We start from the raw sequence: 24,582 nt of genomic DNA, 5'->3' as shown, positions 1-24,582 counted from the left end.
TCGCCCGCCTTTTTTTTTTTTTTTTTTTTTTTTTTATTTTAAGTAGTGATGGGATTTTGCCATGTTGCCCAGGCTGGTTTCAAACTCCTGAGCTGAGGCAATCCACCTGCCTCGGCCTCCCAAAGTGCTGGGATTACAGGCGTGAGCCACTGCACCTGGCCCCATCTGTCTTTCTAACATAAAAATCTCTAAATTCAATGGAAGAATAACATTTTATAGTCTTCTGTGGGGCTCTTCAGGATCCCTAGGAGAAGAGGTTTTCTTAGAGTTGATGTTTCAATTTTCTGGAGTTTTCTATTTCCCAGGTCATGACCTGAGGCTCAGATCAAAATTAAGGTCTTTGGGAAGCAAAGATTTATCCATTTCTTAGCCAGAGGTAGCAGATGCCAAGCAAAACTTGCAAAGGACTTTTCTCATTAGTTTTCTCTAGCTCCCTTGCAGTCTTAGAGTTTGGGGGCTTTATTTCATAGAATTTTCCTAATGGGGAGAGCAAGAGGTATGCTTTGTATTTTCCCCATGGAGATCAGAGCCATGAGGTCTCTTGGTATGAGAGTTCTTGCAAATACAGAGGCTTAACTGCAGTGAGTAAAGATGATACGGTTTGTGGAGTTTGAGAGATCTCTGACACTCTCCAGAACTGTGTCCTGTTGTGTTAGTGGAACCTCCAACTATCTGATAATAACATTAACTTAACACATGCTATAGCCTACAAAGCACAGCCAGGCAGATTTACCTCACGAAAACCCAGTATGGCAGATATTATTAGTTCTCCCTACTTTGTAAATGAAGAAATCTCAGACATAGCTTGTCCAAAGCCAGACAGCTGGCTGGAGACAGAGTCAGGGTTCAGAGCCAGGGCTGCTGGCCCAGACCCTGTGCTCGGTCACTAGTTCAGAGATTGCTGTCCTGATGCTGCTACTGCAACTGCACCATGTGATCTCACCTCCTGGGCAACCCTCATCAGACACCCAAAGCTTCAGAGGTAGTTTGAGCACTTACTGCCCCTGGGGAGAGAGTAAACACCTGGCCATGAGCAGAAGTTAGGGACCGGGAACCATGAGAAGAGGTGGCAGCAGAGGTGAAGTCAGGTTGCTGTTCTTTTATTTTTTATCCTTCCTATTTCCAAGCTGGCCTTGATGTTACACCTAACATCCAGTGGATTCATCTCCTATCTTCGAATGATTGACTTTTTTTTAGAAGTTTTCTTTTTTTTATCTGGCCGAGTATGGTGACTCGTGCCTGTAATCCTAACACTTTGGGAGGCTGAGGCAGGTGGATCAATTGAGGTCAGGAGTTTGAGACCAGTCTGACCAACTGGAGAAATTCCGTCTCTACTAAAAATGCAAAAATTAGCTGGGTATCATGATGTATGCTTGTAATCCCAGCTACTTGGGAGGCTAAAGCAGGAGAATCACTTGAACCCAGGAGGCGCAGGTTGCAGTGAGCTGAGACTGCGCCACTGCACTCCAGCCTGGGCGACTGAGTGAGACTCCATCTCAAAAAAAAAAAAAAAAAAAAACAGAAAAAAGCAAAGAAAAAAAGAAAAAAGAATTTTTTTTTTCTGTTTCCCCACTCCACCCCTAATTGTTGACTTCCCGTGTTTGTAGAGAGAACCAAAGTAATTGGAGAGATCAATTTCTCCTATGACTTTGGTCTGTATTGGGAAAGGTTATTACTATAAGTGGCTTTATTTTAGTTTCTTTTCATTAAGGAAATCAAGGCAATACTTTTTTTTTTAACTTTAGAAAACACAGAAAAGTAGTAAAAGAAAATGACAATCAGCTAGACTCTGCCTAGTTAGATAATATTTGGTTATATATCCTTCCAGGCATTTATCAATTTTTTCTTCCTTCTCTGCCATTTCTAACTATATATACCAAACAGGAATTTCATTTTACAAATTAGATTGCAGCTTGTTCTAGCTTAGTGCACGTGATTTAAGGAACTTTCCCGTACTATCACATGGGCTTACAGAACATGGGTTTTTCATGCTGCATAGTATTCCTCACTGCAGTCTTTCCATCAAGTATTTATTCCCTATTTGTGGACATTCAAGTTGTTTCTGATTTTCCCTATTATCAATAAACTGCACCCTCTCAGCAAGTCCTTGTGGTTTGGTGCCTGTTCTTGTAACTGGGCTCCTGACTTGTTCTGTGTCATTGAACTCCCGCCCTGTGCCCCATTTCTGGGAATTATGTCCCTGCTTGGTTTCCTGCTCAGAGCCTCAGTTCCTTCCAGGGACTGAAGTCCTGTCCCTGAAATCCAGTATCTCTCTGTTGCCAGACCTGCAAGGCTGCCAGACCTGCCACGCGGGCTGCCGACACCCTGACTCTTGCCTGCTACCCTGCAGCCCTGGGGCGACCATCTGCCTGGCCTCATTCCTGTAGCCTCACCAAATCCTTAGATCTTGCTGTTCTCTGCTCAGGCCTGATCCCAGCCCTTGGAGGCCTGGGAATAGGAGGAGAGATAGTAGGGCAGGACTGTGGGGCCAGGGAGGGGTGGGCAAGTGTGTGAGTCAGTGGGTGAGGGTGGGGGCAGTAGGAGATGGGAAGGGTGGCTTGCATTGGGGGACTAAGAAATAAGCACCTTTGGACAGTTTCTAGTTCTCCAACTCATCCTGTTCTCTCATATCTTGTTTTTGGCTATCCTGTTGCTTGGTCTGGAACATTCTTTCCCTTCCTCTAGGCCCAACTAACAAATCCTTCTCATCCTTCAGGTCTTTGCTTTGATCAGTTCTCAAACATTCTCTGTCGTGGTGCCTTAGCTTCTCGGTATTTTCTTTTATTGCACTTCGAGGTCAAAAGAAATCCCGAAAGTTACTGTCATTATGCAGTTAGGGCTGAATAATGTACTCGGTATTTATCCCCTCATCACTTAGTAGCCATTTGAAAACAACTCTCACAAAATGGACGAAAATAGAGTTTTAAAAATTCATTCCTAAAAAGTCACAGTTTCTTACTCATGGAATGGACAGAGCTACTGGGCCCTGCACACCTTCTCAAGTTTTGGCATCAGGACACTGCACTGAGTTTCACACTGTGCTTCTTTTTATCCCAGCAACTGCTGAAAATTCAGCTTTGTAGATGTAACATTGTTGGACGGAATGTTCTGTGATTTAATGTTGAAATGCACACTACTGCTAATGTGGCCCTCAAAGACTTAAACAACCCCACTCAGCCACTGCGAGGTGGCTGTTCTGGTCTGGGCTCTTTGGGCTCACTATTATGCACCATCTGTTTACATGTCTCTTTTGTGTTACTTGTAACCCCATGAGGGCAGGGACCACGTCTGTCTTGTTCATCTAGAACCATATTTGGCACATAGTAGGTGCTCAATGAATAAACACTCATGGAAAGGCAATTTCTCCAGCCTGGCCTTTAGAAGGCAAGGTTGGAGGAGCTGGAAGCAAAATAGCTGAAGTGCTGGGTTTGGTGACAGCAAGGACGACACTCCCAATTTCAGAGGCTCTGGTGGATAAGGAGGGGAAACGACCAAGGTTACACCAGAGGACGTGTGCAAGGGAGCCAACGCCAGGTGCTGAGAAGGATGCCGCCGATTATAGAATGAGGTTGAGGGAGTGCAAACCATGATAAGAAAAACCCAAGGAGAACTTGAAAAGAAGATTGCACAAGAGGTCAAGAAGATAATGAGAAACACTTCCCATACATAAGGAACATCTGCTCAGGGAGGATGGTGGCAGTGCCCCTTCTGAGACAGAGCAAAGGCAATTTATTGACAGACATAGTTTCTGAAAATTAAATGGATCTTTGCCTTGGTATATTCACAAAAGAAGGGCAGAGGACAGATCTCACAAAGACACAAATTTCCCAAGGGATGGAGAAGAAATATCATGGAAAGCATGGAGGGTGGATGAAAAAGAGAAAAAAAAAAAAACCTCTTATTTTTGTAGTGTGGCTTCTGACCTTCCGGGGCTGGCAAACAGGGTCCAAATGGGACATCAAATGAGGAAACCAATCTCTTATCACTGGCCCTGCTGGCCCCAAAGCTGCCAACTGTTCGGTGCCCACATCAGTCCACAGGGACTTATTTTGTCACATTCTGTTCCTGGGTCTGAGGCAAACTGCTCCAAACAGGCTTCCTTGCCAAGTCAGGGCAGTGAGAAAGCTGTGTGTTTGAAGTTGCTATTAGTGTCTTCCTCAGCTGATTTCTATAAGGGATTGTTTTCCGGTAAAGGAGGAATAAGGGAAATACTTAAACAATAACTGCTCTGAGTGAGTGTGTCCAGGGAAATCATTATCTCTTATTGTGCCAATAAGTTTCAAGGCAATGAGCCAAGCTGTTCTTAAGCTGGAGCCTCAGCTACAGCTCCGAGGTCAAAACCTGCACCAAAAGGGAGTTCGTGTGAGATGCCCCCTGGAGATGCCCAAACTGCCAGAGGTATGTTTGAGACCAATTGTTTTCCTCATTGTGGGGATCAAGGTTTTAAATTCTGTACTTCCAGGAGAGAACAGATATTATCGTAATAATGATAAAGGATAAGAACTGATATTACTGAGTCCTTGTTCTGTACCAGGCATTGTGATAGACACCTTGTGTATAATCTCATTTAAAACTCGGTAAGCAATAATGAGAGTATGATCATCTCCATTTACAGATGAGGAAACTGAGGGCAGGATCCACCTGGGTTTGCTTGTTTACAAAGCTTAGGTTTCATCCATGCTGTGATGCCGGGACATCCACTCAGCCTAGCTAGTATTCCCACTTCCTGAGTATGTCTTACGTGCTCAGCAATGTTTTCAGGAAGAATGAGGCATGCTCTCCTCTGCAACTTCTCTCAAGGAATTTATTGGGAAGACAAAACTAACTCAGAAGAAACAAGCATAATATTAGGTGCTGAACTGGCCAAACCAGAAATAAGTACAATTTCAGTAAGAGTGTCAGGGTGTGGCAATATTATTACAAATTGGAAAATCATCCACAGATTTTAGAAAGAAAAGAAATGGGATATAAGCCCACAGAACAATATAGTCTTAGAGTAATAAAGGATTTGGATATCTTGTGTAATTTTCCCTCTTTTACAGAGGAGGAAATGAAGTCTCAGAATGGTTAAGTCACATGGTTTCACTGGAAGAGAGGTGTCTCTAGTGGTCTGTATCCCAGCATTTACTATTAACTCCCAACTATCTCATGACTTCCAGCCTTCCTCCTTAAAGCTGGAGAATATGAGAACCAATAAAGGCCTTCCCTACCACTCTGCACGAAGTCTCTGTGTATTATGTGGGAGAAAGAAGGCCAGAGGGAGCACGTGCCAGGGGAAAACATTTAAGATGCTAGCCTGTTACTTGGCAGTGTTTTTAAAACAATGACAATTGCAATTATACACACACACACACACACACACACTAAACAGGTAGCTTTGTTTCCTTCTCTCAACTTTCAGAAGTATTGAGTGCATGTTGGGGATTGGGAACTCACAGGAGTTCTCATCTGAATTTGCAGATTTTATTTCTAGTTAGAGTAAGGTATCTGGCTGGACTTGCCTGACTTTTCTTCTAGTTTTAGTTTTCTAATACTTAGAGGGGCTCTTCTCAGTTCTCCCTCCATGGATCGTGGTGGGCTTTGCTGACAGGAGAACCCTGTGGCTGTTAACATGGTTTGATTCGCATCCTGATTCAGTCCCCAAATGTCTTCCGGATTCAGAAGTCACATGCAGGACATGTTGCCTTTGGAGATTCCTTCCCTGGGCTAAGTTTGTCAACTCCCTGTTAAAAATGAAGACTCTTAGAGGGTAAGTGTTTGGGTGAAGTAATTGATCAGAGCCTCTGCCAGGAAGCAAGAGATAAAGTACCTGCCTGGTGAAGCCTGGGAAGGGACGTGGGGAGGGAGGTGGGGAGGGAGGTGGTGATGGTGGCCCGGGATTCCACAGCTCACAGAGGGCCATATTTGCACCTGCTGTGGGGCCAGGTCCCAGAAGGGGGAAGGCAGGTGGGTCTGCTTGGCTCTTTTAAAAGCACCCATGTTGCTCCCCTGTAGAAGCACATTCCTGGTGGCCCTCTAAAGAGGCAGCTTCACAGTTAGGATGAGGCCTCCAGGGCTGCACTAGGGAACCCAAGTGTCAGAAGGTTCTAAGGGAAATAGTGCTTGGAAAGCAGGATTCCACAGTGGTAAAAGGCTGGAGGGTTGTGTGAGGATGACGTCAAAGGTTACTAGGCTATCGCTTCCTCGTGGAAACATAAACCTGGACAAATGACAGACATATTGAGATTTTTAAGCAAGTTCCTGATTATAAAAGTTAATTCCTGATCATTGTAGGAAAAAAAAAAAAACAAAACATAAAGGAAAAAAAGTTTTATCCAAAATTTCACCAGGCATAAATCACCAGTTACTACTTTTGTGATTTTCCATCTTTTTAATATGTGCATTTGTATATGTATTATATTTTTATAGAACAGTCATACTATATAATTTTGTAACTTGCTTTCCAATTAATGTTGTATTAAGCATGTTTCACTAAATTTCTTCATTAATGTAAAACGGGTTCATTAATAGAATTTAAATATGTTTATCCACATACGACATAGATGTATCATTCATTTGACTATTTCTTGGTTGTTTAGCATTTAGGTTATTTTCATTTTTAGGTGTACAAATATTTGTCAACATTTATAATTTTTTTACACTAAACTAATGAATGTGGGATTACTAAAATACAGAATGTCAATTTTTTAGTGTATAGTAGAAAATAAGAACACAGAGAAGAAATTGAAATGGAGGAGGAGAATTAAAATCATCCTTAATTCTACTATCCAAAGCAGGTCCGTTCCTAACATTGTCATGATCTGAGGCAGGAGTATAAGTAAAGGTGCATCTACCACATAGAAATATCTAGGAGTTCTAAATCCTACAAACAGATTTTTAAATGAAATACTTTCTATTCTTACCTTTGTAATAGTCTAGAATTTCAGGTTCAAATGAAGATCAGACTCCTTGAAGGTCCTTGAAAGAACGCAGTGGGATGTGGAGACCTGACCTCTGGCCTTGGCCACCTCCTTTCTCATCTCTTATCTCCTAAGTCTTTGTCCCCATGTCCAACATGAGAGGTTTGTGTTGCATGTGTTGACACTCAGTCCCACGTGCCAGCTTTGTCCACACCCCTGCAAACAACCCCTTCTTGGCTACCTGTTGAGTTGGGGCATGCACACCAGCAACACAATCACCCTCAGGAAGAGGTGGCTGGAAAGAGGCTTGTGCATCCCTGGAACTGGCTTAACAGTGCTTTGAATTCCACGGAATTCCAGGTGCTGGGGGTTACAGTGTGCACTAGGAGGAAAATGGGCTAGGGCATCAGGTGGGTTTATCCCTTTGGCCTTGCAAAGCCCTTGCCCTGTGGAGAGAAGCAGGTTGGAGCAGGGTCAGAGTGAAGCCATCTATAGGTTGGTGCAAAAGTCATTGTGGGTTTTGCCATCGAAAGTAATGGCAAAAACCCGCCATTACTTTTGCACCAACCTAATAAATTACAGGGATGGATCCATGTCTAGGGGTGATATAGATCCAAAGAAAACCCAAAATAAAATTTGAGAGTAAAACCTTCCAGATGCTTTTCTACCCTTTCCATGAGATTGCTCTGTATGTTATTTTATAATTTTCTGTTAAAACCAGTGATATTGTAAACATATTTCTAAGTTGAGAATATATGTGCATGAGTACTTTCAGTCAGATTTTGTAAAGTGTCTTCCAGTGTGGTTTTACATTCTCATCAGCCATACCTTGTCTTAAACCATGCCTTTGTTTACACTGAGCATTTTAATATTGTTTCATTGTTCACATGATAAGCAAAAAATGGCATTTTACTGTGAAGTCACAGTGAGGTTGCACCTGGTTCCGTATGTTCCTGAGCCAGTTTGTTTTCTATTTCATGCACCAGCTCTTCACATCCTTTGTCTACTTATTGGAAGCCATTCCAAATGTGCATTCGAAGGCCTGAAGAAAGGAGAAGTGATGGCAGACTAGTGGTGGAAACTGATAAATGATGGATGAGGAGCTGAGGATGCCCCATCCCTGTTTGGTCAAGAACTATTGCTTTGCCTGATAGCACTGAGACATGGAAGAGTCCCCAGAGGGAAACCAGGGAAACGAGTCGTCTGTTCACAAGAGTTAGGAGGAGATTTGGCGGAAACCTCGACCATCAGGGACACGAGATCTGCCTCCACAGAGGAAGCACAGGCGACTCGTTTCCTGACCCCTGGCCATCTTAGGGCTTCCTATATAATGATTCAGCCCTTCTCCCTCAGGAAAATATAATTTGGCTTGTGACCTTGAAGTTTATTCCTATCCTGGAAGCTGATTATAGTCTGGAACATGCTTCCCAGGGCAGTAATTGTTTAAGGGGCTGCCCTCATCCTGGATGGCAGGAAAACAATACATTACATATGTCGGCTGACTATACATGTGAGCAATTCAAGTAGGAAAACATCATTCTCTGAGGGTCAGTTTGCTCCAGTGGGACATATTTGTTTTTGCAAGGATTCAACTGATCAAGTCAATTGGAGTCAACTGCATTTGCTCGCAGGAACAATGAAGACCCTTTCCGGTTCTTGAGTCCATCTGCTGGATACATAGACTCAAGTGACATCCAAATGTGTGAAGCATTTCCTATTTCTGATAATTTTTGAGGGGGTTGCCTATGTGGGGTTACACCATAAATGCTTGTATAATGTCTTATACTCATTGCATCATGTGTGAATCTAAGCCATGCTTCCCAACAATATTGCAAGCTTTTTTGGGGCTGGTCTTCTGTCTCTTCTATTCTTCCTCAGTTTTGTTGGTAGTGGGGCCAGAAGGAATAATTCTTTCCCACCTTATTTTATTTTATGTGGAGGGAACAACATTTTGTAATGCTTCTGGCCTCTCTGTCTCTTCTCTAGAGACTGGAATTCTTTTCTAGGAGAGCAGGAATAACCCATCTGCTTGATAGATTTGAGATAAATTTCTTCCATCTTCTTGGGAGCTAGCTGCCCCCATGAAACACGTTTTGGTCTGCTCACCCCTGCTGCTGTTTTTACAGGGTACCCTCCACACATGTGTTTGTTGGGGAGGGGTGGATAAGAAGTAAACCTGAAACAGGAATTATCCAGCCCACTCCCTAGGACTTGTCAACTAACTCTGCAATGGAGTATTTCCTAACGTGTGCTTCTCCTAATGCTCTTATTCCATGACATGACAATAGGTGTTATCCAGGAAAGAGGAGGGATCTTACGTAGCCATGTCAAGTTGGGAAGAGCTATGTAAAACAAAGTAAAACTTGGTACATGCCACAGGACTTCTCAGAGCCTTGGGTGTGCTAATGTGCATTTTGTGTCTTATATTTAGCTCATGAAGCTCCTTGGCAAAATTGCTCCTATGACCTAAGCTTATAGTCCTCATTTCTGTCCTCAAGTCTTGGATGATTCTCAGAATACACTGCAAAAGGCAAGAATTTATAATTGGAGCCACTAAACTGGAATCTCACTGATAATGGTGAAATGTCATCACTATTATGAGGTGTGAAATAGGTGGGAGAGAAGGTGGCCAATGGCATTTATAGTAGAGTCTCCTTTCTGGAGAAACCTCAGCAACAGAGGGGCTGAGAGATGAGGTAATAAGCCTGTGATGAATTTTTGCAGAAGCCAGATGGATAGACCAGGCCACAGTCAGATACAGAGGAGGAGGGAAGACACAGCTTCTGTCCTTAAGGTGCTCTAAGCTGAGTGAGAAAATCCCTAGGTCAGCAGCTCTCAGATGTGGCCCCTCAGCCAGACGCATCAGCAGCACTAGGAACATGTTGGAAAGTCTGCAGAGTTCAATTAGAATCCCTGCATCACACCTTTCCACGATTAATTACTCAGGTCACAATTTAGTTTCAACATGAATTTTGTGAATTAAAGGATTTTAGAAATTTTGAGACCATATGACATAGGGGTAAGTGCCTAGAGCCTGAAATAGAAGGCCCAAGTAAAGCCTCAGTGGCTGGGGGTCCTTCCACTATTCAGTTCACTTTCCTCTTCAGTAAAGTGGAGAGAGTAATGGCTACCCTCCATGGTTTATGAGATTATATAAAAGGTAATTGAGAAAATGTACGTAAAGTTGTTGCAACAGCTGTCAAGTGTCTCACATGTGTAAAGACAGATTTTGAGTCAATACTGTTTGAATCTTATTTTGGCAAAATGTAGTCCATTTCTCTCCAATTAATTATAGTCTCAGTATAAATCCAAAGTTCTTTTGGATTCAGGCATAGCTTTTACCCTGAGACTTCATATTAAAATAACCACTTGGGTTTTAATGAGAACTCTGGGGGCTCCTTTCTTTCTAACATACATCATGAAGTATATTTGCCTCGGCAAGAGAAGGTGTATATATCTTTATCCACTTGCTCTTCTTGTAACCTTTACCTTCTCCTTCAGAGAATAAAAGAAAATGTATTTTCTGCCTTTTAATACCATTTTCCAAACAGAGCCCAGTGTGATGAGAATTGAGGAAATCAACACTTCTTTTCCTTGGGATGGTGACTCTCATCGCTTTTATGTCTACGGGCATTGCATTGATTGCCCATGTCATCAGCAGTTGTAACTGACTCTCTCCCAACTCCCTCTCCCCAACCACCCAAGAAAACATTTGCTGTGTAGAATTCATTAAGATATCAGTACATTTTCACTGGACCAGTCATTATGATGAAGGAAGGAAATGAACAAAGTTGGCCTTGTGAGTAAGAGGAATCAATGGCACCTGAGTGGAATAACTTTTGAGATAATTTTCTCTGTCCCAAAATTGCACCAGCATCACTTGTACTGGACCCTCCACCACCAGATCACTCCTGCTATCGGTTAATCTTTGTCGTTTCTGCCGTCCACTATGAAAAGAAAGCACCAGTCACGACCTACCTCCTCGTGTGGATTAGATTTGGACTAGAGTAAGGTTTCCTGGAGCAGTGTGCCAGCTCCAGTTAACACTTAAGACACGTTGAGGCAAAATATTTAAAAAATCTTTTTAAGGCCCAGAAAGGGACTGTGGTAGACATCAGACTCTAGCCTCTTGTCTACTTTATGAAATACTATCACTGGCCTTAGAACTGGTACCATAATTGGCAGTGTCCAGTCTTACAGTAAAAATGCATCTATTATCCTCCCCTTTCTTAAGATCCTCTAATGGTGAACTTAAAGGCAGATGACTCTACTTGCAAACAAAGGCTTGAGGAGTAACTATGAGCTTGTTGCACATGTGACCACAGTGTTTCAGTGTCCCTGTGCTGAAGTCGCACAGTCTGGGCAAAGCAGGGCAAAGGGTGAGTAGACTGGGCCCAGACAGGAGACTCCCACCTCAATTGCCCAGGTGGGATTATTCTTACATGTACCAGGAAAACCACCCTAAGGTTAGTGCAGCTGGTTCACTTACTCAAGTTCGCTGTGCTCCATAAGCTTTCATATTTCACCAGATGACAACAGGCATTTTTTCACAACTGCAAGGAATAAAGGACAGCAGAGCCTGGGCTTTTATTGGGGCTGGAGGAAAGATCTTCCCCTCTGATGTGAAAGATGACCAGTGACGGTCTGTTTGATCGTTACTATTTTTGGACATGTGTCTGTCACCAGACAAGTTCACCAAGTCACAAAGCCACTGACTAGGTACAGCCACTTTTATCCACAGCTGCAATAGTAGCTGAAGATCCTGCCTCCTAGAGAGGTGCAGTGGCTCACCCAAAGTCACGCAGCAAAATAACAACAGTCCTAGAGGTAACATCTAGTCCTTGGGATCCCTATTCTAGTTTTTCTAGGAATTACATGGATGTGAGGCGACCTAGACCAGGAAAGGTGCCCCCAGGGCAAGAAATTTTGAGAGTCCTGTGCACCACTATGGCTTCTACAGAGGGTGAGTCCAGAAGACCAATAACCCAGCTTAAGGGAACAAGTTAACAGTTCATCCCTAATTCTGAGAGCTACAACTTCGATAGCAGTGCCTGACTCTGTTGCAAAGCACCTTTACTGTTTTTGCTCAAAACCAGAACTCCGAGGGTCTCTTTGGCAGTAGAAATTAACATCCTCCTCTATCGTCTTATCTGATGTTTTGTATATCTTGTTCCAGTTGGTCTGCCTCATCTCAGCATTATTCCCAATTCCCAAACTCCTGGAGGGCAGAAATCACTTCTTTATTTCTTGGTTTCCTGTGTCCTTGTCCTTGTGTCTTGCTCTTAGCAGCTGTTTCCTTTTGAATGATGGCAATTGGAGAGAGCTGGTCAGCTTGGAAGAAGTGTCCCACACTGTCCTAGAAGTTTGCCACGGTAGAACCTGAGTCAGGGGCAAGACTGGGCCCTTTCAGCCTGTGGAAGAGGAGCATGCAAACCTGCAGGATTGTGAGCCACAGGAGGAGATGCATTTTGTTTTATTATTTATTTATTTTATTTTAATTAATTGAGACAGAGGTCTTATGATGTTGCCCGGGCTGGTCTTGATCTCCTAGCCTCAAATGATCCTCCTGCTTTGACCTCCCAAAGTGTTGGAATTACAGGCATAAGTCACCATACCCAGCTGGAAATAGATTTTATATCATTGTGTGTGTGTCCCCAAAACCTAATGACACCATACCATTCCTATGTGTGATGTACTGACACTTCCATTCCATTCTATTTTGTTAAAACAATTGCTATTTGTGACCTGGTAAATTGATTTTATGTTGCACTGACAGGTCACAGCCACGCAATTTGAGAAACACTGCCACAGAGAACACACCTTCAGCTCCCCTGAAGGGGTATGGGGAAGTGTGGGAGGCTGTCAAGGGGAGAGGCTGCAGTTTAGACAGCCCAGGCGGGCTGCTTCAGGGGCTCTGGAGCCAGCAGCACATGGAAGGAACAGTACAGGGGCTTCTGCATTGGCCAATGTCCTTGTTATGTGGATAAACAGAAGACACCAGCCTTCAGTGCCTGCAATCTGCTACCTTTCAAGAGCTTTCCAACTCAGCCTGAGAGAGGAATGAAGGAAGGCTTGATGAGAAAGAAGACAGCCACCTCCTCTGCCCGACATGCCTTCAGCTCTGCAGGCTGGATGTGGCTGAAGCTTTCGTTTGCCATCAGGAAGCCTGTTAAGAGCAAGACATCTTGCAGAAGGGCCAGGATGGAGGATGAATGATTTGGTGGCGCTTGGCCCCCAGGCAGCCCTCCTCCCTAGCTGGTGCCTCCCTCCATCACCGTGTGTTCCACAGAATGCGCCATCTGGGGGCCTTGCTGCAGGAAGTGGCTGGGACTTTGCAAGCCAGCTGAGCTGCTGCTAAGACAGAATGTGTCCCTGTGAGAATGTACACCGAGTCCAGGGGGAGGCATCCAGCCTGCTTCCCTTTGAGAAGGCTCTGCCAGTCTCCATGGGGACTTGAGAGACCAATTCCCTACAGGGGGTGGCTGGCAGAGGTTGGGGGAAAGCATGCCACCTTAGTGACTGTTCGAGGGGAGGGGTAGGTAGAGAAAATGATTTCTAAAAGGAAGGCCAGCCAGTTGACCAACTCTAGTTCTCCACCCAAAGTGGGCAAAGCCTCTTGTGGGACAGGTGCCTGAATGAATCCTTTTGTACTGTGTGTCCCTTCTCCTCCCTCACAGCAATAGGCTGGAGTTTGGGAAAGGGCATGATTGGGAAGGTGGTGTAAGCAAAGTGCAAGGCATGGCCCCAGCTTCTAAGGAGCTTACACTCAAATCAGAAAAAGGATATTAAAAACAGGAAGCTATTAGTGCACAGTACATGAGAGAATGTAAGCAAATGCTGCGCTAAGTGGGGCAGAATGTAAATGCTGCAGATCAGGAAGGGGAGGTCTGTGGGGGCTGAGCCGGTCAGGCGCTTCTTGCAGAGGCATTGGTGGGAAGGAGGGAGGCCATCTAAGGGCAGGGCGGGGCAGCAGGAGCCTGGAGCTGGAGTCCAGAGGATGAGAAGACTGCTGTGCTGGGCACTGCTAATACATGACAGGGAGTAAAGAGGTGTTGGGCTGGAGGTCAAAGCAGTTGCTGGAGACCCTTGATGCCGAACTGATAAATGTCCTTAAGGAATTTAAAATCCAGAGCCTAGCTGAGCATGGTGGTATGTTCCTGTAGTCCTAGCTACTTGGGAGGCTGAGGTGAGAGGATTGCTTGAGCCCAGGAGTTTGAGGCCAACCTGGCAACATAGTGAGACCCTGTCTCTAAAAAATAATAAAATCCAGAGCTAGGTAGCATAGTGGTGTATATGGCACACACAACAGGTATACATAGCATAGCATGAGGTAGGTATCCAGGGTGGGCAGGGGATACCTGTGGCAGGAAAGCTACTGTAGGAAATCTGATGGGACTGAGATAAACTTCCAGAGGCTCAGGGCATTGAGAGCACTCGACCCAGAAGGGCAGATCTGTGAGCAGCAGCAGGGCATGATAAAGAGACCATGGGTTCTGGAGGCAGAAAGGCCTGCATTCACATCCCTGCTCTGCCAGTTTTGAGCTGTGGGACGTTGTTAACCTCTGTGGAGCTCAGTGTCCTCGTTGGTAAGAAGGGACGCAGCACAATAACTCATGTGAATCACCTATCACATGTCCAAATGACAGGTCTGACACATTCTTAGGATAACTTTTGTTATTTTACTACTGCATTTCTGTTTCTTTAGCCTGGCCCCTATCTCCTAAGACAAAATTACAGGCTGCTGTCAAGTTCACTCTTTCTGGCAGTCAACCAGGGCTGTGTCACATGGGATCACTACATGGTGGCTACTTGGCATAATTTCCCTTCTGTGCTGGCAGGTGGGGGGTGTCACCACATCTGATGACAACCATATTCTGCCAGGTCCCACTGCCAGGCACCAGAAATGGGCCCCACTAAAGTCAATTGTGTTTGCTTTAGCCAAATGTATGTAACTGACACCAGGGATAGGAGAGGCCATGTGAGGCATTGACCTGGATGTGGAGATAGAAGGAGGGACATCAACCTGGCCTTATTCTGTTAATTTGAAACGTACTAAGGGCCTTCTCCAGCTTAGAATCGTGCTATCTATGTGCTGCTGTATTGGGGACACAAGCCATTTACCCATCAGATAGTTAAACATTGGAAGCTTATTATGAGTGGGTTATGAAAGCATAAATGCTTTAGATAATCCATGAAAGAGGCTTTTATTTTTAAGGGGAATGTTGAGTAGAAGACTCACATGCTCTTGTGACAGATGAAAGTATGTCCCTCAGTAGGGACCCACAGGCATTGTTGGTACCTGCACCATCCTCACTTCTGAGGGACCTGTTGAGTGGCTGTTGATGGTGCTGACCACTTGGTTCACGAGAACAAAGGCATTTCACTATCCTAAAGCCGAGGATGGAAGGAAAGAGATGCTCTAAAGAATGAGATTTTTCTTATTGCTCTAGCTCTATGTCTCCATCAAAGAGATTTAGACAGAGGGGTCTTCTCAGAATGAAAAATGTGAGAGGGATTGAAAATTAGGGAATTGCTATCTGCAGCCTTATTTCTTTGGGGAATTGGTTCTTCCTTGTGATTTATTTTTCCACTTTGATGTATTTCATTCATTTATCCCACAATTCATTTATGACATTTCATCAACATGCCACTGTGAAAAACTGGGCCAACTTAATTTTTTTTTCTTTAGCACTTAAAAGATTTCCCCAAGTTGTTACATGAGGTTATTTTCCCTTCCAAAAAGTGTTTCTTTATTTGGAATGGATTGTAAAAAACAATAAACTGGAGGATAGGGAAAAAAAAAGCTCTACAATGATCCCAGTGTAACTTATATTTAGTTAGCAGCATGAATAATATCAAAACAATGTGCCCGATCATACCCACAACTCCTTTGAGAACACCGAATGAGATCACGTGCATAAAAGCACTTTGGCAAGTATGGAGTGCTCAGGAGGGGATTTTCAGGGAGCAAAATGGGAAGCTCTCAGGCTCAGGGGTCAGACACCTGGGTTGAAATCCTGACTTCATTACTTACTGACCCTGTGACCTTTAGGAAGTTATGTATTCCTATAAGTTGGGCGTTATGCATGTAGAGAGGTGTTTAGGATACTGTGGGTGCAGTGAATGGTAACCATTATTATGCAAAGGCAAGGCATTACTATAATCACTAGAATGATTATTATTATTTTTATTCAGCCTTGGAATGAGTCATGTGGCCTTTCTGCAACCTTCTTAATGATATTTCATTTGGGTTAATATCAGAATGAGATGGTATTCCAGGACTACTGATGTTAGTGGGTGATAAGGTCAAGGAATGCAAAGTATCAAGAGGCAGTTCTTCAAGGTTAAACCTTGGCAGGAGAAAAGGGCTGAAGTGGCCCAAAATTTAATTTTTCTGTAATTGAAAACCCTTATGGTGAGTTGACTTTAGTTCATAAAAGTTTGTGTCACTTGCTATATACCAGGTTGGAGGGATACAAAAAATAAACGTCGAGAGGTACCTGACCAGAGGAGGTAGATGTGTAATCACAGAATAATGTGGGGAGTGCAGTGATCGTGAGACACACATGGCTTGAGTAGAAGAGAGCAAGGACATATAAATCTACAATAGTATGTTCTTGGTCACTAGTCACAGAAAACTTGAGTAAAGATGGCTTAAACAATAGAGATGTATTATCTTCCATAGAAAGAAACTCTAATTTAGGAAAGCTCAGAGTTGATTAGTGACTCAACAAAGACCCAGGTTCTTTTTATCTTCACTCCACCATCCTCACTCAGAATGCTCAGAATGTTATCCAGATCTTCTCATGATCACAAGAAGGCTGCAGTAGCTCCAGGGATCACATAACAACAGACTAACATTCCAAGGACAGATAAAGGCCTGTATCTCTCATGTGCATCTCTTTTTAAGAGTGAAGAAAACTTTTCTAGAAGTGCCTACTCTACACAGCAGACTTCTCCAAACATTTCTGAATCAATTTACCTGGCTGCTTATAAAAAAATAACAGCAAAGGGAAGGACAACACCAAGAATTGCATTTACATCTATTAAAATCCATGCATGCCATTGGGGGCAAGAGGAGACCTTAAAGTAAAACTGGAGCTTTGCCAGCACTAAAGAAAATAAATGTGGGCTTTTAGATAGGTAGCCAAGAGAGTCTGCAACAGCATCTCACTGATTCAGCCTTGGAGAGAGTAGAGATTAGGAAGGTCTCAGGAGGAGGTAATACCTGAGGTGAGACTAAAGGCTTGCTACTAAGGTGTGGCCTATAGGCCAATAACAATAGCATAACCTGGGAGCTTGCTAGGAATGCATATTTTAGATCTGTCCCAGACCTATTGACCCAGCATCTGCTTTTTTGCAAAATGTCCAGGTGAACCATATATGCATTGACATTTGAGAAAATGATATAAAGCATGAATGGAAGGCAACCAGGTGAAAGAATCTGAAAAATAGAATGGAGGTAGGAAATAGAAGAGAGAACTACATGAATAGAAGTAGTAGAGGGAAAAGTAAATAGTACTTGGAGTTAACCACAATGAGCTTAGGGTTGTGAATTTTTAGATGTAGTTTCCAATTTTTTAAATGTTCAGAAAATTTAATCCATCTAATATTACCAATATGAGTATAGTGCTAAGTAAGTAGAAGAACTAACATTGACTGCCTACTGTGTTCCAGTCCCTAACCTGATGTTCTGTTTGGTTGTCATCTATAGTGCTGTATAGGTTGTTCCATTTGTGTATGGCTGCTTAACAAACTACTTTAAAACTCTGTATGTTAAAACAACCACAGTTTTATTATATTTCCCCGATATTATGGGCCAGAAATTTAGGCAGGGCTCTGCTGGGTGTTTCTTCAGCTTTACATTGGGGTCACTCAGTGTTTTCCAGCTGGTAGATGGGCTGGTTTCTGGGATCCAAAGTGGCTTGACTCACATACCTTGGTACCTTGGTGGAGGGACTGGAAGCCTGTGTTCAGTTGTGCCCCACTTCCCTTGTAGTCTCACTGCCTCTCCATGTGGCTTCTCTACTGAGGAAATCAATGTTCTTGGCTCAGGGCTCCAAGAGACTAAGATAGAAACTTCCAGTTCTCTTCAAGGGTGGGCCCAGAACTGGCAAATTTCACTTCTGCCCCACTCTACTAGCCAAAGTTGTAACAGGCCAGCCCAGAATTAAGAGGAGGAGAGAATAAAATCCCACTTCTCAATGGAAGGAATGTCAATGAATTTGGAGCCATCTTTGATTCACCACATAGACACTAATTCATTTATTCTCCCAATAACCCTGACGTAGTTGTTACATTTTTAGTTTGCATGTAAAGAAATGGAGACACAGTATGGTTAAGTAATTTCCCCAAGGTCAACGGTTAGTAAAAGAAAAAGTCAAGGTTGGAATCCAGCTCGTTTGACTCCACCATACCTAACCACTGTACCATTACTGCCTTTCCATAGGGAGGCCATACTTACTAAAGAATTAAGTGTATTTCTATAGTTTTAAACCACAGGGAAGAGCCACTTCACAGCCTCCCATTGGCTAACTCATTGTCCACAACACATGTGTTGAATAGCACACTTACACTCTTAATACCCTGGTTTGGGCCTCACATTTTTAAAGAGCTTTTGATCTCTTCTTTCTGTGTCCAGTAAGTAACCCTAGCCCAGGTGCAGAGGATCGAGCAGCAGATTAAATGCATTTCAAATAATGAGGAGACAAAACCCTGCCGTCTCTGCCCCCACTACTCTCCTGGATTGTTGAAGGATTATTTACTGTGTTTGCCTTGACTTGAGCTATTTAATTTTTCCAAAACAGATGCAGCCGATTGATTAATGGCATTGCCTACTAAAAGTCAGAAATGTCAGAAAGACGCGGAGAAGCCAGTGTCATTCTGGATTAGAACAATAGATACGGCTGAGAAACAGGGACCCGTGCCAAGTATTCTTGAGGCTAGGAGGTCATGTGCCTCTCTTCTGCTAAGAGACAGATATATATAAGGGCAAGGAAAGCAGGAGTTTGTCGGTGGCGAGTGGGTTGGGGATGGCTAGGCATGTGCTAATAATAGGATAGATCACATGATACCTAAGTCACCTCAAAAGAGGCTTAGTTGGTGAAGGTGAATTAAAGTGTTCGGAATTAAGGATATTTCTTCAAATATTCCCTGATGTGTAAAAATATACTGAAGGAACGAACATGTATGATGAAGAGAGAATTGTGAGGTTAGACTGACCTCTGTTCAGAGGGCTTTTGTGATTTGCTAGGGAATAGTTAAGAGCAGGATCAGCTATATAATTTGTAGGGCCTAATGCAAAGTGAAAATGTGGGGCCCTTTATTCCAAAAATATAAGGTATTTTAAGACAGCAACTGCAGAGCACTAAAGTGTGGGCCCTTCTGAACACAAGCCGTAGGTGACTGCGCAGGTGCCACACCCTGAAGCCGGTGCTGGTTCGGAGAACGTGATGCCCTATTTCTTTTAAGGATGGTGCAGCAATGAGTGAATCTGACGAGGATCTGAAGGGCTGGCCCTGGATAAAACTGTGGAAGGGACAGCCTGTTTGGGATCAGTGTGTTAGCTCTGTTTATGCCCCTTCCTCTGCCCCTCTAAGCCTCTTCCTTCTTGTTACCTGGAGTTCCCCAACTCTCTCACCTCCTCCATCTCTTCCCCTCAGAAAACCTGCCCATAGGACAGGATCTAAAAAGGTTCCAGACACTGAGGTGTACATGACGAAGTATTTGAAGGGTTCCCCCTACGTATTTGTACTTTCACCAATATTTAAGCCTCAGGGAAAAGCAATAATGGAATTTTACGCATCACCCTGCTCGGGGACAAGTAATGTCTTTTTTTTTAAGCTCTGAAGTTTGTGCAGCACCCTTGAGATCACACTGTTATAGGCATGTGCTTATTTTCCCAGTTGTGGAGGCCAGTGGCTTTCTGCTATCGGGGGCATTTATCCCTGAGAACGCAAGTTGCAGCCTCCTCTTTTGTGAATTGGAACTGGCAAGACCCTTTCTCCCATGTCAGTGTGCTGGACAGTAGGGCATACTTAAACAATTCCACAGGAAGTATCTACAGACTAAATTCCATTCAGTTACATATTTGTAGTCTCAGTGTCTCCCTCCATCCCTGCCCCTCCCGCCCCAGTGCCCACTCAGCTGTTTCACAGTGCACAGCTCACGACTCCTGAGCTGCCCTTTCCTTGACACTCTCTCTGAATACCAGCGGCACCCCTGCAGTCAGCTGCACATATGTCCGTGGGCATTCCCTCCCCCTGACCCCTATAGGCACTTGATCCTGTGGGGGTCTTGCTGCTAGAAGGACGGGGCTGGGAAGTCACCTCTGGTCACCCCAAACTAGGCTTTGCTCCCTTTCTCTTGAACCTGCTGTGGCTTGCTTGTCCTTTCCCGGGCTTAATGTCAAAGGAAACGCCTTCTAAAACCACAAACCACTAGGGCCTCCCTTATTTCTCAGATTGACTTGGCTTCTAGGCAGTGGTTGTGGCCTACAAAGCCACGGCGTGAGTCCAGGAGAAAATCATTTCAGTCGCGCAAGGCCAGACAGCAGCTCAGCCTCACAGAGGAGGTTAATAATAGGGCCCGTCCTAGAGGCAGTCCAGGAAAGCCTTTGGAACTTTCTATCTTCAGATATGCCTCGATCGATCCATTCAGAAGCATTTGTTCTCTAGGCCCTATCTCTGTGGCAACCTGGCTGTAGAAGGAAGACGATTGCAGTTCTGGTTTTGAAACATCGGGCATGACTGTTTTAGGGTTTGAAGCCAAAACACATGGAGTAAATGAAAACCTCTGACTCACCAGGAATCACTCTTCGTTTTCAAACACATCAATCAGTCTGTCAACAGCATTGACTGAAGGTCTATTCTGTGAAGAACCATGGATGGGCACTGTGGGGAGATTTGCAGAACCGTGTATTAATAGTTTCATTCATCCATCCATTTATCTCGCCATTTAACTCAATTTAGTGAATTGAGTCAATCAGAAATACCCACTGAGCCTTACTAGCCACAAAACCCTGCCCTCGAGGGATGCCAGAAATATAAAGAGAGATAGCAATGTATAAAAAGTCACCCATAAGCGCTTACAGTCTAATGAGGGACTGGTGGCAAAGGCAAATACATAAATAGATAAGACCAGGCAAACTACGACAAATATAACAAGATAAGTTGACCAGCAGTATTTCAGAGATTCAGAAAAGAGAATTGTCATACTGAGTTGGAAGAATTACAAAATGCAGTTCCTTATTAGGAACTCATTATTAGGCATATTAGCTATTCAGTAAGTGTATGTTGAAAATTGTCAAATAAAATAGGCTTGGATATGGGTTTTAGAGGTTTACCAGGAAATGAATAGGCAGAGGCAAGGGCAAGGCAGAGGTACAGTAGGTGGCAAAGACTGCTAGCAACACATCCGCTGAGGTCTGTGGAGGGCAGCAAGGTGCTGTGTGTATCCACCTGCCATCTTTCCTTCCATTCACCCGCCCGAGATGTCTCACTGGGCAGTGAGGGGCGAAACCAGGGTTTCTGATGGACACTGAAGAAGCAGTGAGGTTCTAGAAAATATTTGCAAGCTAAGAAGCAGCATTGTGTGTGGGGAGGCAACAGAATCGAGGTGTGATGGTTCATGGAGACTTCATTACAGATAAGGAAGTGGTCAGAGGTAGAACGAAAACCTCAGGGCAGAGCCAGAGCCTGGGTAAGCAGACAAGGAGGTTGGATATCGATGCCAAGAGGCGACTACTGAGGCTCTGTGACCTAACCTCCAGACAGGCACTTGGGCGTGGCACTAACTTTAAAGGGCTGGCATATGATGCTACCTACATACTAAGCACTTGCTGTGTACTCAGCATTGTGCCAGGTGAGAAAAAGATCATTTCATATTTGTAGTAAATGCAATGTATGAAATGTTTGTATGAAATGATCTTTGTCCTGACAGAGCTTAGAATCCAGTTGAGCAAGCTAGAATGAGTAGAAAGGAAACAAGAAGAGGAGTCTATGAAAGTAATTGCCAGAGTGTACATGGAAGGGCTGAATGAGTTGCGGGACTTGAAAGGATTAACTGCAGTCCAAACTCACTTCATAAATATTGAAGGGCTTCCTGGTTGCAAAAGCACTCATGGAGAGCTTGTTGGAGGAGGTGAGATTTGAACCAGCCTTTCAGTAGTGGCTAGTCAGGGATGTCCAGGCCGGATGGTCAGGCCCGGCTGGGGAACTCTGCCTCAGCCTACAGCCTGCCCATAGGCCCAGCCACCCACTGCGCTTAATAGCCAGGAGACTGAGCAGGTCTAAGGAGGCTTCTGGACCTGTGATGCACAGGATCCCTCTTTTTGCTGTGTTCTCACTTGGTGGAAGGGGCGAAGGAGCTCTCTGGGGTCTCTTTTATAAGGGCAGTAATCCCATTCATGAGGTCTCTGACTTCAAGACCTAATTGCCTTCCAAAACCTCACCTCCAAATACCATTACATTGGGGATTAGGTTTCAACAGATGAATTTGAGAGGGGACATAAACATTCAGTCTATAGCATTGATTAAGTATGTTCCCTCTTAAAAGTTATTTTTTATTTTGTTTTGTTTTTTTTTCCAAGACAGAGTCTCACTCTGTCGCCCAGGCTGGAGTGCAGTGGTGCGATCTCCATTACTGCAAACTTCCGCCTCCCGGGTTCAAGTGATTCTCCCACCTCAGCCTCCCGATTAGCCCGCCTTGGCCTCTCAAAGTGCTAGGATTACAGGTGTGAGCCACCATACCTGGCCAAAGGTTATTTATTTTTAAAACACAAGTAATATAGTAATAACATTTCAGTGTAAAAAAAGAAAAAGAAAAAAAGCAGTTTCTTTAGATGTTTTCTATTCCACCTATTCTCACAGAAAGTCCTGTTCCTGATTCACTGTATGTCTTAGAGACTTTGTACTACATTTTTATATGTGTGTACTTATGCAATATTCTTTTTAATATATAAATGGTAACATTCAGTATGGAATGATTTGCAATTTGCTTTTGTTTCCCCATTTACAAATATGTCTTGGGGCTCCTTCTATGCCAAAAATAAATAAATAAATAAATAGATTTGCTGTATTCCTCTTACAGGGTGTATTGTATTCTAGTGAATAGGTATATTTTCTTGGCTGTTCCTTTACTGATGAACTTTAGGATGTTGACAATTTTTTGTGATTACAAAAAATGTCAGAATGAAGATTCCTGTAAAAACCTCATTGAATATGTATATGAATGTTTTTTACACAAAAATTATAATCACTGGGCCGTGAAGTATATTTAATATTCTAATAGGAAAATTTTCTTTTTAAATGACTTACCAATTTAGTCTTCCACCAGTAGCCTTCTAGCGTATTGATTTTCCCCAAAATCTTGTCTTGATAAGTGTGTTGATTTTTGCTAATCTAATGGGTATAAAATGGGGCTTCTCTGTTTTGTTTTAAGTTAAAAGATAACATTATTTTTTAAAAAGGGTCTTTTCGCCATACAAAATTATATTTTATAAGTATTATACAGTAAAATTAGCTGTTTTCTTTTTGATGTACAGTTCTAGAAACTTTAACACATGGACAATTAGGACTCTCTCTCCCCATTTCCAACCCCTGGCAAACACTGATCTCTTCTCCATCATTATAGTATTGTCCTTCTGAAAATGTCACATAAATAGAATCATACAGTATGTAATCTTTTAAGGTTTGCTTCTTTTATTCAGCATAATGCTTTAGAGATTCATGAGACTTGTTCGATAATATCAAGAGGTTTTTTCCTTTTTGTTGCCTAGTAATATTCCACCATACACTTAAATCAGCATCCATTTATTTATTCACCCAAGGAAGGACATTTGCGGTGTTTCTAGTTTTTGAAATTGTGGATATAGCTGCTGCAAACATTTGTGTCAGGTTTTTATGTGAACATACATTTTCATTTCCCTAGAGAAAATACCAAGGAGTATCCCCATTCCAAGATGGCCAAATAGGAACAGCTCCAGTCTGCAGCTCCCAGTATGATTGATGCAGAAGATGGGTGATTTCTGCATTTCCAACTGAGCCTCCACTGGTGATACCGAGACAAACAGGGTCTGGAGTGGACCTCCAGCAAACTCCAACAGACCTGCAGCTGAGGGACCTGATTGTTAGAAGGAAAACTAACAAACAAAAGGAATGGCATCAACATCAACAAAAAGGACATCCACACCGAAAGCCCATCTGTGGGTCACCAGCATCAAAGACCAAAAGTAGATAAAACCACAAAAATAAGGAGAAACCAGAGCAGAAAAGCTGAAAATTCTAAGAACCAGAGCACCTCTTCTCCTCCAAAGGATTGCAGCTCCTCGTCAACAACAGAACAAAGCTGGATGGAGAATGACTTTGATGAGCTGACAGAAGTAGGCTTCAGAAAGTTGGTAATAATGAACTTCTCCGAGCTAAAGGAGGATGTTCAAACCCATCGCAAGGAAGCTAAAAACCTTGAAAAAAGATTTGACGAGTGGCTAACTATAATAAACAGCATAGAGAAGACCTTAAATGACCTGATGGAGCTGAAAACCATGGCACGAGAACTACGTGATACATGCACAAGCTTCAATAACCAATTTGATCAAGTGGAAGAAAGGCTATCAATGACTGAAGATCAAATTAATGAAATAAAGTGAGAAGAGAAGTTTAGAGAAAAAAAGAGTAAAAGAAGT

The sequence above is a fragment of the Rhinopithecus bieti genome, unplaced genomic scaffold (assembly GCF_001698545.2).
Source record: "Rhinopithecus bieti isolate Rb0 unplaced genomic scaffold, ASM169854v2 scaffold_34876, whole genome shotgun sequence".
NCBI classification, from domain to species: domain Eukaryota; kingdom Metazoa; phylum Chordata; class Mammalia; order Primates; family Cercopithecidae; genus Rhinopithecus; species Rhinopithecus bieti.
The sequence above is the reverse complement of the archived record's forward strand: the minus strand, read 5'-3'. Positions refer to the sequence as shown.